The sequence below is a fragment of the Pseudophryne corroboree genome, chromosome 9 (genome assembly GCF_028390025.1).
Source record: "Pseudophryne corroboree isolate aPseCor3 chromosome 9, aPseCor3.hap2, whole genome shotgun sequence".
In the NCBI taxonomy this organism is placed as follows: Eukaryota; Metazoa; Chordata; class Amphibia; order Anura; family Myobatrachidae; genus Pseudophryne; species Pseudophryne corroboree.
Window position 1 is genome coordinate 45,466,752 of NC_086452.1, and position 14,429 is coordinate 45,481,180.

The following is a 14,429-nucleotide window of genomic DNA, read 5'->3' on the forward strand; positions in this document are numbered from 1 at the left end:
AGTATAAATTATATTTTTATAAATAAATAAAAAAAAAGATATATATATATATATACACACACACACACACACACACACACACACACTCACACTCACACACACATTGCATCCGGAAAGTATTCACAGTGCTTCACTCTTTCCACATTTTGTTATGTTACAGCCTAATTCCAAAATGGAATAAATGCATTTTTTCCCTCAAAATTCTACACACAATACCCATGGCAATGGGAAAAAAGTTTTTGGGTGATTTTTGCAAATTTATTAAAAATAAAAAACTAAGAAATCACATGTACATAAGTATTCACAGCCTTTGCTCAATACTTTGTTGATGCACCTTTGGCAGCAATTACAGCCTCAAGTCTTTTTGAATATGATGCCACAAGCTTGGCACACCTATCTTTGGGCAGTTTCGCCCATTCCTCTTTGCAGCACCTCTCAAGCTCCATCAGGTTGGTGTACAGCCATTTTCTGATCTCTACAGAGATTTCAATCGGATTCAAGTCTGGGCTGTGTCTGGGCCACTCAAGGACATTCACAGAGTTGTCCTGAAGCCACTCCTTTGATATCTTGGCTGTGTGCTTAGGGTCGTTGTCCTGCTGAAAAATGACCCGTCGCCCCAGTCTGAGGTCAAGAGCACTCTGGAGCAGGTTTTAATCCAGGATATCTCTGTACATTGCTGCATTAATCTTTCCCTCTATCCTCCCAGTTACTGTCACTGAAAAACATCCCCACAGCATGATGCTGCCACCACCATGCTTCACTGTAGGGATGGTATTGGCCTGGTGATGAGCGGTGCCTGGTTTCCTCCTAACATGATGCCTGGCATTCACAACAAAGAGTTCAATCTTTGTCTCATCAGACCAGATTATTTTGTTTCTCATGGACTGAAAGTCCTTCAGGTGCATTTTGGTAAACTCCAGGCGGGCTGCCATGTGCTTTTACAAAGGAGTGGCTTCCGTCTGGCCACTCTACCATACAGGCCTGATTGGGGGATTGTTGCTGAGATGGTTGTCATTCTGGAAGGTTCTCCTCTCTCCACAGAGGAATGCTATAGCTCTGACAGAGTTCTTGGTCACCTCCCTGACTAGGGCCCTTCTCCCCCGATAGCTCAGTTTAGACGGCGGGCCAGCTCTAGGAAGAGTCCTGGTGGTTCCAAACTTCTTCCATTTATGGATGATGGAGGCCACTGTGCTCATTGGGACCTTCAAAGCAGCAAATATTTTTCTGTACCCTTCCCCAGATTTGTGCCTCGAGACAATTCTGTCTCGGAAGTCTACAGTCAATTCCTTTGACTTACTGCTTGGTTTGTGCTCAGACATGCACTGTTAAGTGTGGGCAGAGCCAGCCCTAGGCATAGGCAAACTATGCAAATGCTTAGGGCATTTGGAATGTCTCGGGGCACAAGCAGCTTCTGCTGATTAAAATGATATGCAGCATGCCTATATTCTGTGTGTGACTGCGGTTGTATCTGCATATGAAATGCTATGTTACAGTGTATTCCTGGAAATCACTGCAACGTAGCATTTCGTATGCAGATACAGTCACAGTCGCAAACAGTATATAGGCATGCCGCATATCATTTTAATCAGCAGAAGCTGCTTGTGCATCCTAGCCACATAGCAATGCAAATAAGACGAATTTTCAGCAAAAAAGGTGCCCAATGTTAGAAGAGCTGGCCTAGAGCTGCCAGCTGACTCACGCCAGGCATCTCCTGCTGCATGATGTATTGAGGCAAGATGTATGAGGACACATCTGTATCCAAGCAGAGGCAGAGGTTACAGTGTTAGCGGACTTGTAAGTGCTGTGTAAAGGTGGGTTGGTTGTGCAATAGTGTTCGGCATATGTGTAAGTAAGGCGCATTATGTGTGTCATGTGTATAAATGCATTAATAATGTGTGGCATACTGTATGTGTAAGGGGCACTATGTGTATAAAGGCATTAATAAAGGTTGCCATAATGTGTAAGGTGCATTATATTTATAAGGACATTAATAATGTGTGTCATATGTGTAAGGGGCATTACTGTGGGGCATTATGTGTATAAGGTCCTCTACTGTGTGGCGTACTGTATAGTCTAATGTGAATAAAGAGCAATATGGTGTGGTGTAATGTGAATAAGGAGCAATTCAGTGTGATGTAATGTGAATAAGGGGCACTACTGTGAGGAGTAACGTATATAAGGTAAAGTGGTACTACTGTGTGATGTAACGTGAATAAGGGACATTATAGCATAATATAATGTGAATAATGTTGCACTACTGTGTGGTGTAATTTGAATTAGGGGTACTATTGTGTGGTCATGCCCCTTCCCTGCAAGAACACGCCCCTTTTTGGGCTGTGTGCTGAATGTGAGCACTGTTCTATTTAAAATATAGGGGGTAGGAGCACCAAAATGAGGACTGCTATGGGTGAGAGGTGATGGTGCTGGGAAAGGGGTCAGAGGTAGAACTAGCGGCGGTGCTACCTTTGTAAATGTTACCTAGGTAAATGTTACCTAGGGCATCATATTGGTTAGGGTCGGCTCTGAGTGTGGGACCAGGTGTGTGCCTTTCTAAATCATGTCCAATCAACTGAATTACCACAGGTGGACTCCAATGAAGCTGTAGGAACATCTCAAGAATGATCAGTGGAAACAGGATGCCCCTGAGCTCAATTTCGAGCTTCATGGCAAAGGCTGTGAATACTTATATACATGTGATTTCTTCGTTATTTTAATTCTAATAAATTTGCAAAAAATCACCCAAAAACTTTTTTTCACGTTGTCATGGGGTATTATGTGCAGAATTTTGAGGGAAAAAATGAATTTATATGTAAGCACTGTGAATACTTTCTGGATGCACTGTGTGTATATATACATGCACAGGTGCGTCGGCTGCCAGCGACGGGGATCGCCGGCCAGCGACGGCGATCGCAAGAAGATTGATAGAAAGAAGGCGTTCGTGGGCGGCAACTCACCATTTTCAGGGAGTGTCCTGAAAAACGCAGGCGTGCCCGGCTGTTTCCAGGGAGGGTTCCTGACGTCAGCTCCATCCAGGATCATCCCAGTGGCTGAGTAAGTCCTGAGCTGTGCAGAGACCGCAAATTTTAGTTTGTGCAGCTCTCTGCACAAGCGTTCGTACCTCTGCAAAGCGATTATCCCCTCCACTGTAGGCGCGACAACCTGATCGCTGCAGTGCAAATAACAGCCTGCATTTGATCAGGTCTGAATGACCCCCATGTGCAGGGGGGGCAGATGTAACATGTGCAGAGAGAGTTAGATTTGGGTGGGTTATATTGTTTCTGTGCAGGGTAAATACTGGCTGCTTTATTTTTACACTGCAATTTAGAATTCAGTTTGAACATACCCCACCCAAATCTAACTCTGCACATGTTACATCTGCCCCACCTGCAGTGCACATGGTTTTGCACAACTGCTAACAAATTTGCTGCTGCGATCAACTCTGAATTTCCCCCCAGGTCTGAATTAGGCCCATTGGGGCAGATGTATTAACCTGGAGAAGGCATAAGGAAATGATAAACCAGTGATAAGTGCAAGGTGATAAACGCACCAGCCAATCAGCTCCAATGTGAAAATTGACAGTTAGGAGCTGATTGGCTGGTGTGTTATCACCTTGCATTTATCACTGGTTTATCACTTCCTTATGCCTTCTCCAGGTTAATACATCTGCCTCATTGTTCCTAATAAACGCTGTTCATTGTTAATAATGATTCCCATAACCTGGGATTTTAGTCATAGTTACTGGACAGTAGCGGTGCTTTTTGCCCGGGGCGCCGCTACCCTGAGGGCGCCGCTGCTGCTGTGGCAAGAGCCGCTACTAATTCACCCTCCCTCCGCGCGCCCCGGCTGCAGCGAGCGCCGTGTGCCCCATAGTGTCAGTGCGGCGCTGCTATGGGAGAGACGTCATGACGTCTCTCCCATAGAGAGGAGCCGGTGCCCGCAGACAGCAGCGGCAGCGGTCCGGAAGCAGGAGCGAGGCTGGTAAGTATTGTGTTTTTTTTTAGGGTTTCAAAGCGGCGCTACTACAGGGGGCACATACTGGGGGCACAGCTACTGGTGGCAGATCTACAGGGAGCACATATTGGGGCCACTGCTACAGGGGGAACAGCTACTGGGGGCAAATCAACAGGGGGCACAGCTACAAGGGGCACAGCTACTGGGGGCATTGCTACAGGGGGCACAGCTACAGGGGACACTGCTACAAGGGGCACAGCTACAGGGGGCACAACTACTAGGGGCACAACTACAGGGGGCACTGCTACAGGGGGAAAATTAACTGGGGGCACAGCTGCTGGGGGCACAACTAATGGGGGCACAGCTACTGGGGGCACTGCTACAAGGGGCACAGCTACAGGGGGCACAACTACTAGGGGCACAACTACAGGGGGCACTGCTACTGGGGGAAAATTAACTGGGGGCACAGCTGCTGGGGGCACAACTACTGGGGTCACAGCTACCGGGGGCAAATCTACAGGGGGGCACAACTACTGGGGACACAACTACTGGGGACACATACTGGGGGCACTGCTACAGGGTGCAAATCAACTGGGGGCACAGCTACAAGGGGCAAAGCTACTGGGGGCACTACAATAGGGGGCACTGCTACTGGGGGCACAGCTACAAGGGGCACAACTACAGGGGCACTGCTACAGGGGGAACAGCTACTGAGGGCACTACTATAGGGGGCACATACTGGGGGCACAGCTACAAGGGGCACAACTACAGGGGCACTACTAAAGGTGGCACTGCTACAGGGGGAACAGCTACTGGGGGCACAACTACTGGGGCACAGCTACAGCGGGGCACAAGTACAGGGGGATAACTGTGGGCACGCCCCTTCCCTATGAAGAAGCCACGCCCCTGTTTTGGGGCGCGCGCCCTCGGCGTGCACCACCTGTAGTTTACCTGGGGGGTTCGCCACAGGAAACTTTCGCCCTGGGCGCCACAAGGTCTAGAACCGTCCCTGTTACTGGAGTCTACACGACAGGGCCGTCTTTTAGTATGGGCTCAATGGGCTCTTGCCCAAGGGCCCCAGGAGTATAAGGTCCTTAGGCTGATAGCTGAGGGTCTCCTCTTTACAGGGGTACCAGATTTTTGGAAATCGGCCCTGGGGAGCCAGAGATATCCGACTTGAAAGCTGTGGTCCCCATCCAAGCCTGTTAATTGCTCTTCCTAGCCAGATATCTCGGGATCTGTCTGACATAGAGTTTTTCTGAGGGTATAATCCAAAAGCTGGGACTCTCCCCTTTTGGTGGACACTGGCAGCTTGTCTCTTCTATGCCCAGAACCAGGGATATCAGCCTTCCAGCAGCTGGTCCCTGTTCCAGCTCCACACGGCTAGTATGCAGTTTTAGATTTTTGTTGGTGGATTGCTCTGGCTCCTGAACTCTGATCCCCAAGTCCCCAGAACCTTCTGAAAGTGGGGACTCTTTAGTGTTTTACCCCATTAAAAGCTAAGAAATATATTTTCAGGAACTTGAGATACCTGCAGTCAAGCAAGCTGTCCTCCCACCGGAAAAAAAATACAGTATTAAGCCCACTCCACTATCCACCCCTCCCCTACGTATTAAAAAACCCCTACCACCCCTGGAAGTCATGTACCAGGGTCCTTTTATTCACCTCAATGCCCCCTTCTACAGTTTAGCCCCATCTGTGCAGTAAAGGAGTAATTAGCAGAAATTACTGCTCCAGGTCTTACATGCTGAGCGGAAGATAGAACACCCCCTACCACCCGCGGGGCATCAAAGCTGCCGCTGATAGCACCCCCCACCCCTACCGCTGGAGGATGGGTAGGGGGCCCAGGGCATTGCTGTGCCCAGGGGCCTACACTGCTGTTATGACGGCCTTGCTACACGACCCTGTTCTTTTTAGTTTTTATTTGATCTGGAATACAGATGTTAATCAGCTTAATCCCTTCTCTGCTGCTACTTCCTTGCTAGTGCCTGTGGTTTCAAAGAATAGGTGATTACTGCAAACTGTTTCATGTGTTTTAGGTCATATCTAATGTTTTCTGTGTAGCTATAAGATCCCTCAGGAGCACAGCATCACTGCTTGTACTGGTGCAGACCTCCTCCCACCCCCTCTGCCCCACAATTATACATGGTGTGTGTAATCAGTCCTGAAAGGTCATGTCTTTGTATTAATCAGCCAATGGGGGTAATTCCAAGTTGATCGCAGCAGGACATTTTTTAGCAGTTGGGCAAAACCATGTGCACTGCAGGGGGGGGGGGGGGGGGGGGGGCAGATATAACATTTGCAGGGAGAGTTAGATTTGGGTGGGTTATTTTGTTTCTGTGCAGGGTAAATACTGGCTGCTTTATTTTTACACTGCAATTCAGACTGCAGATTGAACACACCCCACCCAAATCTAACTCTCTCTGCACATGTTATATCTGCCTCCCCTGCAGTGCACATGGGCCCTCATTCCGAGTTGTTCGCTCGCAAGCTGCTTTTAGCAGCTTTGCACACGCTAAGCCGCCGCCTACTGGGAGTGAATCTTAGCATAGTAAAATTGCGAACAAAAGATTCTCAAAATTGCGATTACACACCTCTTAGCAGTTTCTGAGTAGCTCCAGACTTACTCGGCATCTGCGATCAGTTCAGTGCTTGTCGTTCCTGGTTTGACGTCACAAACACACCCAGCGTTCGCCCAGACACTCCTCCGTGTCTCCAGCCACTCCCACGTTTTTCCCAGAAACTGTAGCGTTTTTTCACATACTCCCATAAAACGGACAGTTTCCGCCCAGAAACACCCACTTCCTGTCAATCACATTACGATCACCAGAACGAAGAAAAAACCGTGAGTAAAATTCCTAACTGCATAGCAAATTTACTTGGCGCAGTCGCACTGCGGACATTGCGCATGCGCATTCGCGACTAATCGCTCCGTTGCGAAAAAAAAATAACGAGCGAACAACTCAGAATGACCCCCATGGTTTTGCCCAACTGCTAAAAAATTTCCTGCAGCGATCAACTTGGAATTACCCCCAATGTTTCTAGATTTGTACTAACATTGAGGTTCATTCGGGTACTGCTGCAAAGCGGCTATTGTACGCACGACGGTCGATGTTTTCTTACTGCTCATGCATCTGAGCTGCAGTGCGCACCACAGCGATTGACTTGCTATAGCGCTTCCAACAAGGAATAAGTCGCATAGTGAGTGACAGGAAGACAGTGTTTAGGAGTGGGAACAGGAAGTGGTCGGGCAAACGCAGACGTGGCCAATCAGATGGCGTTTTCTGGGCGTGAATAAATTAGCAGTTGCGATCTTACTTGCTACTGGAGAGCTCTCTGCGTCCCGGGAGTGCAGCTCAGCCTGCGCATTTTCAGAGACATAATACAATTTGCCACAATAGTACCGATGTAGATAGAGCCACACTCCTGTAGTGCGTCTCCATTGCATACGAGCGCTTCCGTGAATGGTGTGCGTGTGCGTCAAGGACGCGCGCACCCCAGATGCAGCGATAGAGGCGCGCCCAGGCACAGACGGGAGGAGGTGTGGCCTAATAGGCTGGGGGCGTGGCTGCTGTGACAAATGGCCAAATGAGGTAATTCTTTAGAATTTTTGATTAGACAATGTTTAGTGCTTCATAGTTCTATAGTCTAATAGTATGTGTGAATGATGAATTATACGATTAATCATTGTAATTACATTATATTATGAATAAGTAAACACTATTATACTTTTTTAATTTAGTGACCTCGTCACTGCCCAAAGACAGTTCTTAAACGTCACAAAGGAAGATGCTGACATTGAGATAAAACAGAAGTGTGATAACAAAAATTAGCCGCTGTTATAATGATACATACAGACATTGTAGATGAGTAATTTATTCTACAGCCAGATAATATATTCAGCTGGTAAATAGCTCCCTGAACTATCAGTGTATGAGCCGTGTTACATCACAGGCATACATGATAGGTGTGTTACAAAGGCCATCCACTTCTTCCATGTGAAATCTGACTAGACAACAGCGTGAGATGTGCAGGTGTGGAACAAATGAGATTTGATGGGAGTTCAGTACCTGTGCAGCTGATGGATGCAGCCCGGCGCTGTTCCTACACAAAAAATGCCACAGCTGTCAAACTTGGGAGTTGGGCCGGCTAGTAAACTATCTACGTGAGCCCCGGCTAAATTAACATAATACATAAGGTTTCATCGCTTGGCGACAGGCCACAGGGAAGCAGGTCTGATAACGGAACACATTACTGGCGGAACACAGAGTCACCCGGGGAAATACAATGGTTAGCTCACAGACTAGAGAGCAGAAGAGGCTGATAAGGAGTAGCACACAGGGCAGCCATCAGAAATTGTGGGGCCCGGGACTGACAAAATAGACAGGGCCATCCCCACCAAAAACAAAAGATTCTGCCGCACCGCTCCACCCCTATGTGATGTCACACATCATGACGTTACAATTAGGTGGAGCATTGCAGACCCGGAGGAACGATTCACAGAGCTGATGTGCAGATAAGGCTTGTTTTAAGTCCTTCCTGCACATCAGCCCGCTGTTGTAGCATTGCCTGTGCAGCTCTCCAGGTATTGGCGGTAGGAGCCAGGGATGGCCCCCTTCTATAAGGGTCCGGGACTCCAGTCCCTGCAGTTCCCCCCCTGTTGGCCGCCCTGGTAGCACATATCTGTGTGGCTATTGTGGTGGATACTAAGTAATGATATTACACCTCAGTATAATTGGCATGTTCTCAATATGAGTCTGACCTGCACACTGAGCTTTGTTGCAGTGCTCACAGACGTACTGTCATAGAAACCATCAGAATCTATTGTCACTTTTCTGGTGCAGGTTGTAGAACGAGTGTAAACGTCTGGTTGCTATGAGTTACGGCACATATTTGCACATTTTTTATTTAACAAACCACCACAAAGTATTACATTGCATTATGCGTAATTGTTACTGACGACAGTGTCCAATCACTTGTAGCTTAACAGGCAGGGCGGGTACAGTGACTAACATTCAAACAATGCCTATGTAGTAGAATACCTTTCTTTTTGGGGGAAATGTATCAAGTCTTCTAAAAAAGTGTTGCCCATAGCAACCAACAAGTTTCTATCGTTTTACTGTAAGGAGTATACTTGATAAATGCTAATTAGAAGCTGTTGAGTTACTATGGTAACACCCCCATTTGTCTACTTCTCCACTATTTAGAAGGTTGGCATACTTCCCTCTGGCCGAGTAGTTTCCCATAGCAACCAATCATCTTGCAATCATTTATCTACTACTTTTTCTAGAAAAGATAGCTAGTAGAGACTGACTTGTTGCTATGGAAACTTCCCCAACTGTCATTATTAGATGTTTTGAAAATCATCCCCTTTTATATGATTATTCTGTGCAGGTTCTCTCATGTTCTGCTTATATTCCCATCTTACTTTACTACTTTTTATATATCCTATCTGGGAGAAATCCTAGACGGGATGTGCAGGATGGAAGGGCGGGAGACATGACGCTGTGTGCGTTTAAGCTCTGCCCCCTCTGTGCAATGCCGTGATTTGCAGCACTTTGTAGTGGTAGCCAGGCAGGGGCTAATCTGACAAGGGGGCACCATGACGAGGGAAAGAGATGGGGAGGCTTGTTTGTGAGCTCCGAAGGCTCATCTGGGGAAGTGGGCGTGGCCTGAAAAGGAATCCTGTATCCATATGACGGAGATAGGGTGATGCCATGAAGAGAAGAGGGTGACAGGAGACAGAGGGTGATGGGGAGACAGTAACGCAGCAGAGGGTGAGGCAGTGGGTGATAGGGAGAGATAGTTGGAGATGGAGAGTCAGAGGGTGACAGGGAAAGGCAAAGGGTGACAGGGAGAGAGGCAGTGGGTGACCCAAAGCAATGGATGACAGGGGGAGGCAGTGGAATGGGTGACTGGAGGAGGAAGTATGTGACACCAGGGGGAGGCAGTGGGTGATGTAGAGGATGACGGTGAGAGGCAGTGGGTGAAAGGAGAGAGAGGTGACAGGGAAAGATAGTGGGAGATGGAGGGGCAGTTGGTGAGGCAGTAAGTGACAGGAAAGGGTGACCGGGAAAGGCAATGGGTGACAGGGAGAGGGAGTGGGTGATGGTACATTCCATGGGTGACAGGAAAATAGTGGGTGACTTGAAGGCAGTGCGTGACAGACAGGTAGGAGTGACGGAGATGCAGAGGTTGATGGGGAGATAGTAGGTGAATGGGGATTCAGTGGGTGACAGAGGCAGGGGTGAAAGTGAGATAGTAGGTGTCTGGGGAGGCAGTGAGTGACATGGCAGTGAGTGTCATGGCAGTGAGTGACATGGCAGTGAGTGACTGAGGCAGTAGTGACTGGGAGATAGTAGGTGTCTGGGGAGGCAGTGAGTGACATGGCAGTGAGTGACAGAGGCAGTGGTGACTGGGAGATAGTAGGTGACTGGGGAGGCAGTGGGTGACGTAGTGGAATGGGTGACAGGGGGAGGCAATGGGAGATGTCAGGGAATGGGTGACTTGGGGAGGAAGTGTGTGACACCAGGGGGAGGCAGCAGGTGATGCAGAGGATGAAGGTGAGAGGCAGTGGGTGAAAAGATAGAGAGGTGACAGGGAGAGATAGTAGGAGATGGAGAGGCAAAAATGCTGCCAAGACTCCAAAAATTAAGTTTTCAGAGTTTTAGCCGCATTACCCTATGTACCAAAGCTTGGATCTGGTCGGTAACATTACCCAATAGAAGCCTACAGTTTGGGCTTCTTTTTGCATTGTGGCTTTCCAATTTGAATTTTGGACTGAGCTGCAGCCCTACCTCTTGAGCCGCCACTGGCAAGGAAGTCCAGGAGCAGAGCATTTTGTACCTAATGGAATGGGTCATGTTGGAGGGTGTGCAAACACCGTGACTGTAATAGAAATATCAGGCAGCCATCTTGGGTCATCGGTTTAAAGGATTATTCATCCTACACATGAAGGATTTAGGTGAGGCAGCCATTTTAGGTGCACTACATAGGATTAAACTGGATAGATTAGACAATGGGCCTAATTTGTCTGTATGCCATGCCGATGTTCACATAACAGAGCGATTATCAGCATACCGCGCGCATGCGATGCGATCGCAGTGCACATGCATCAAGGGTCTGATGCGATCTCGCTCGCAATGAGAATTTCACGGAGAAGTGATTGATAGTGAGTGACCATTGGGAGGTGTTTTTGGGGAGTGGTTGGAAAAATGCCGGCATGTCATGACCGCTTTTGGGGCATTTATCTTTTATCATCTGTGAGCTCGTATGTGCAAAAACATGGCTCCAGCTTCGCTACTGCCGCGGCCAGTCTGCGTAGCCATAGACCAGCCACGATGTTTCTAATTTTTGCGTATAGGAATGTGTACACTACTGCGTATGAATATGCAATGGCTCCGGTGGGCGCCTCTTTTCATTCCCGGGCTGCAGCTTCACTTGCTAACATTGCTACACACAAGACTACCAGGCAAGGCAGCCATCTTGGACGCACTACCTAGGTTACAATGTGCAAGATAAGCAATACATGGAAATAGACATACAAGGGTAAAATAAAAAGCGACTAGCAGAATACCTTCTGATTAAATAGCTCACCTCTATGCAACCCACATTAATCGTTGCACAGTCCACGCTCCACAGTTAATACCCAGGCATCTGGTCTTATCCAACAGGGCGGCCTACACCTTAAGAGCAGAACAGATCGATGCTGGGAGACTGTGTGGCAAAACGGTTAAAGGTGGAACGCTCTCAGCTGTTAGATGAATTCACTGTCTCATTGTAATGGTCTGCTTTCATCGTCTTGCATTCATCTTGCGAGTCCATTTTCCGTCACGGCGTCTGCCATTTGTCATAAAGTACATTAGTCCAGCTGTCTGTGTCACCGTAAGCAGCAACAAAGGAAAAATTAATCTTTCAATAAATATAATGGGTCATCACCGCTAAGTGGATCTGCCATATTCCATGAGATGTATGATACAGAGACTCCGCGTCTTATTCTGTTGATGTGCAAGGCTTTGTGAGGAGGCAGGGTCTGTCCCTACGCTGGTTAATGAGAGATTCAAACACAAACATCCATCGAAATGATGTTGCCCCACAGCAAACAACAATACTCAGCGCCATCTGCTGGTCGAGGTTCTGTATATGTTGTGTAGCCCTATTTTCACTCATCTCCTATATAATAGCCCAGATCTGTGACTTTGTGCTTCATTTGCTAACGCTGGGCGGAGTCACAACACTGGGCGGAGTTAGTCAAATGAGTCACAGATCTGGCCAAATCTATAGGAGACTACTAGGAGCAGAAGCAGATAGTATGGGCATGGCACAGGCAGGAGTGCATACCTCCAAGCTTTCTGCAGGAGCTTTCTTCAGACAGAAGGAGGGACACACACTCGGCGAAAAGGGGGCGTGGCTTCACGGGAGGGCCCCGTTTTCGTCAATGAGGGGGCATGCCCAGCGCTCTGTGAGCTGCTGGCATGCCCCCAGGGGCTGATTATGAGTCCGGGGGGGCCAGGGCACTTGAGACAGGGGAGCCCGATCTCATTGCTGTGCCTGCTGTGGGTTGGGGGCGTGGCCTAATCGCGGGACGCGAGGCCACGCCCCCTTACGCAAATTTTGTTTGTTTGTTTTTAAATGGAATTTTGGCCCCTCAGCTAGGGGTAAATCCAGAGGAGGTGGTCGCTCCCCCCTACACACCCGCACAGGCAGAACAAAAAGCAGGGAGACTGCTGCCTCCCTGCAACACCACAGACCTGCCAACACGCAGCAGCGTGTGCTGACAGTAGCACAATGCTGCCGTTGTTGCTGGCAGGAGGGGGGGTGGGGGCTTCTGAGCTGGGACAGAGCTACTCGAGCCGGGGGGCCCCCTAAAACTGTGGGGCCAACGGTACGTACCCCCTGCCCCCCCCCCCCCACCCCCTTAATCCGGCTCTGCTGCTGGAACCCCCCCTTAATCCATACCCCCTGATGTCCCCTCTCCCTCTGTCTCCACTATTCACCGCTGCTCTGCTAAGCAGAACAGCGTGTTCAGGAGCTTTCCAACTGACCCCCCCGTTACCGCGGGACACTGCGACCCGCGGGTGGGACAGCGGGACAGACCCAAAAAAATGGGACTGTCCCGCGAAAATCGGGACATTTGGGAGGTATGGGGGTGTGTGAGGGATTATGCCATACAGACAGACGGGCACCGGCTCACTGTGTGCTTGACCCCCCCCCCCCCCCCCCCTGTCTGGCGTGGAGGAGCGTCACTTTCTGGCACACTCCACGCTTCTTAGCTGCAGTTTTGTGGGGCACCTGCCGCTGTGCAGGTTCCGTACTGCCTCTGTTATCTCCAGCCCCGGCAACCCCACCGCTAGCTGCAGCGCTGCCACCCACAGTGAGGTGCGCCCAGCTCCTTCACACACTTTAGCCGGCGGGTAGCGCTGCAGAAGTCCGAGCTGCTTGCAGGCTCCGACCCCCTCCTCCCTACAGCCGCAGCATCTCCTGGGGGCTAACCAGTCACTCCCAGTCTCCCCTTACCACAGTGCCCGGCAGCTGCGCGAGGTCTGCGGTGTGTGACTGAGGAGGGGGGGAGGGATGCGGACGGGCAGAGGAAGCAGGACTCCAGCCTAAGAGAGTCAGCCATGCCAAGTCTCCACCAGCAGCAGATCCCAACAGGTTGGAGTGGAACAGCAGCAGCCAGCAGCAGTGACTCCGGTAAGACACATCTGTCTGTCACCACTGTTTAGTCCCTAATACCAATCTCTCCCGTGCCCTGTGTTCTGTCATGTCCCTGTCACCCCTGGCCTTGCCCTGCCACCCTTATCCTGGCCCTTTCACCCTTATCCTGGCCCTGTCACCCTTATCCTGGCCCTGTCACCCTTATCCTGGCCCTGTCACCCTTATCCTGGCCCTTTCACCCTTATCCTGGCCCTTTCACCCTTATGCTGGCCCTGTCACCCTTATGCTGGCCCTGTTACCCTTATGCTGGCCCTGTTACCCCTATCCTGGCCCTGTTACCCCTGTGCTTGCCCTGTCAACCCTATACTGGCCCTGTCACCCCTGTCCTGTTCCTGCCACCCCTACCCTGGCCTGTCACCCCTATCCTGTCCCTGTCATTTCTGTCCTGGCCCCGTCGCCCCTGTCCTGGCCTCGTCACCCCTTTTCTGACCCCGTCACCCATTTTCTGACCCTGTCACCCCTGTCCTGGCCCCGTCAACCCTGTTCTGACCCTGTCACCCCTGTCCTGGCCCTGTTACTGCATACCCTCCAACTACCTTTTTGGCAGGTACAGTACCCGCAGCGCCTCCAGACCTCTCCCCAATGCACCACACCTCCGCACCTTCCCCTCCACCCCTCCCCCACACGCTGTACCTCCAGACCCCCTACACCACCCGCGGCTCCCACTCCTCCGCCCCTACACCACCCACAGCACCTCCAGGCCCCCTCCACCATCCACCCCCTTTATATGTCTCCCCCCACACCTGCCCCCCTCCACCCGC

The 14,429-nt window shown here is 49.9% G+C and overlaps 1 protein-coding gene across 9 annotated transcripts in view; it reads left to right on the plus strand.

Annotated features, from left to right (window-relative positions):
• DAB1 (DAB adaptor protein 1) overlaps nucleotides 1-14,429 on the plus strand; it is a 1,143,899-nt gene that overhangs the window by 116,721 nt on the left and 1,012,749 nt on the right. The gene's annotated exons all lie outside the window — the stretch shown is intronic.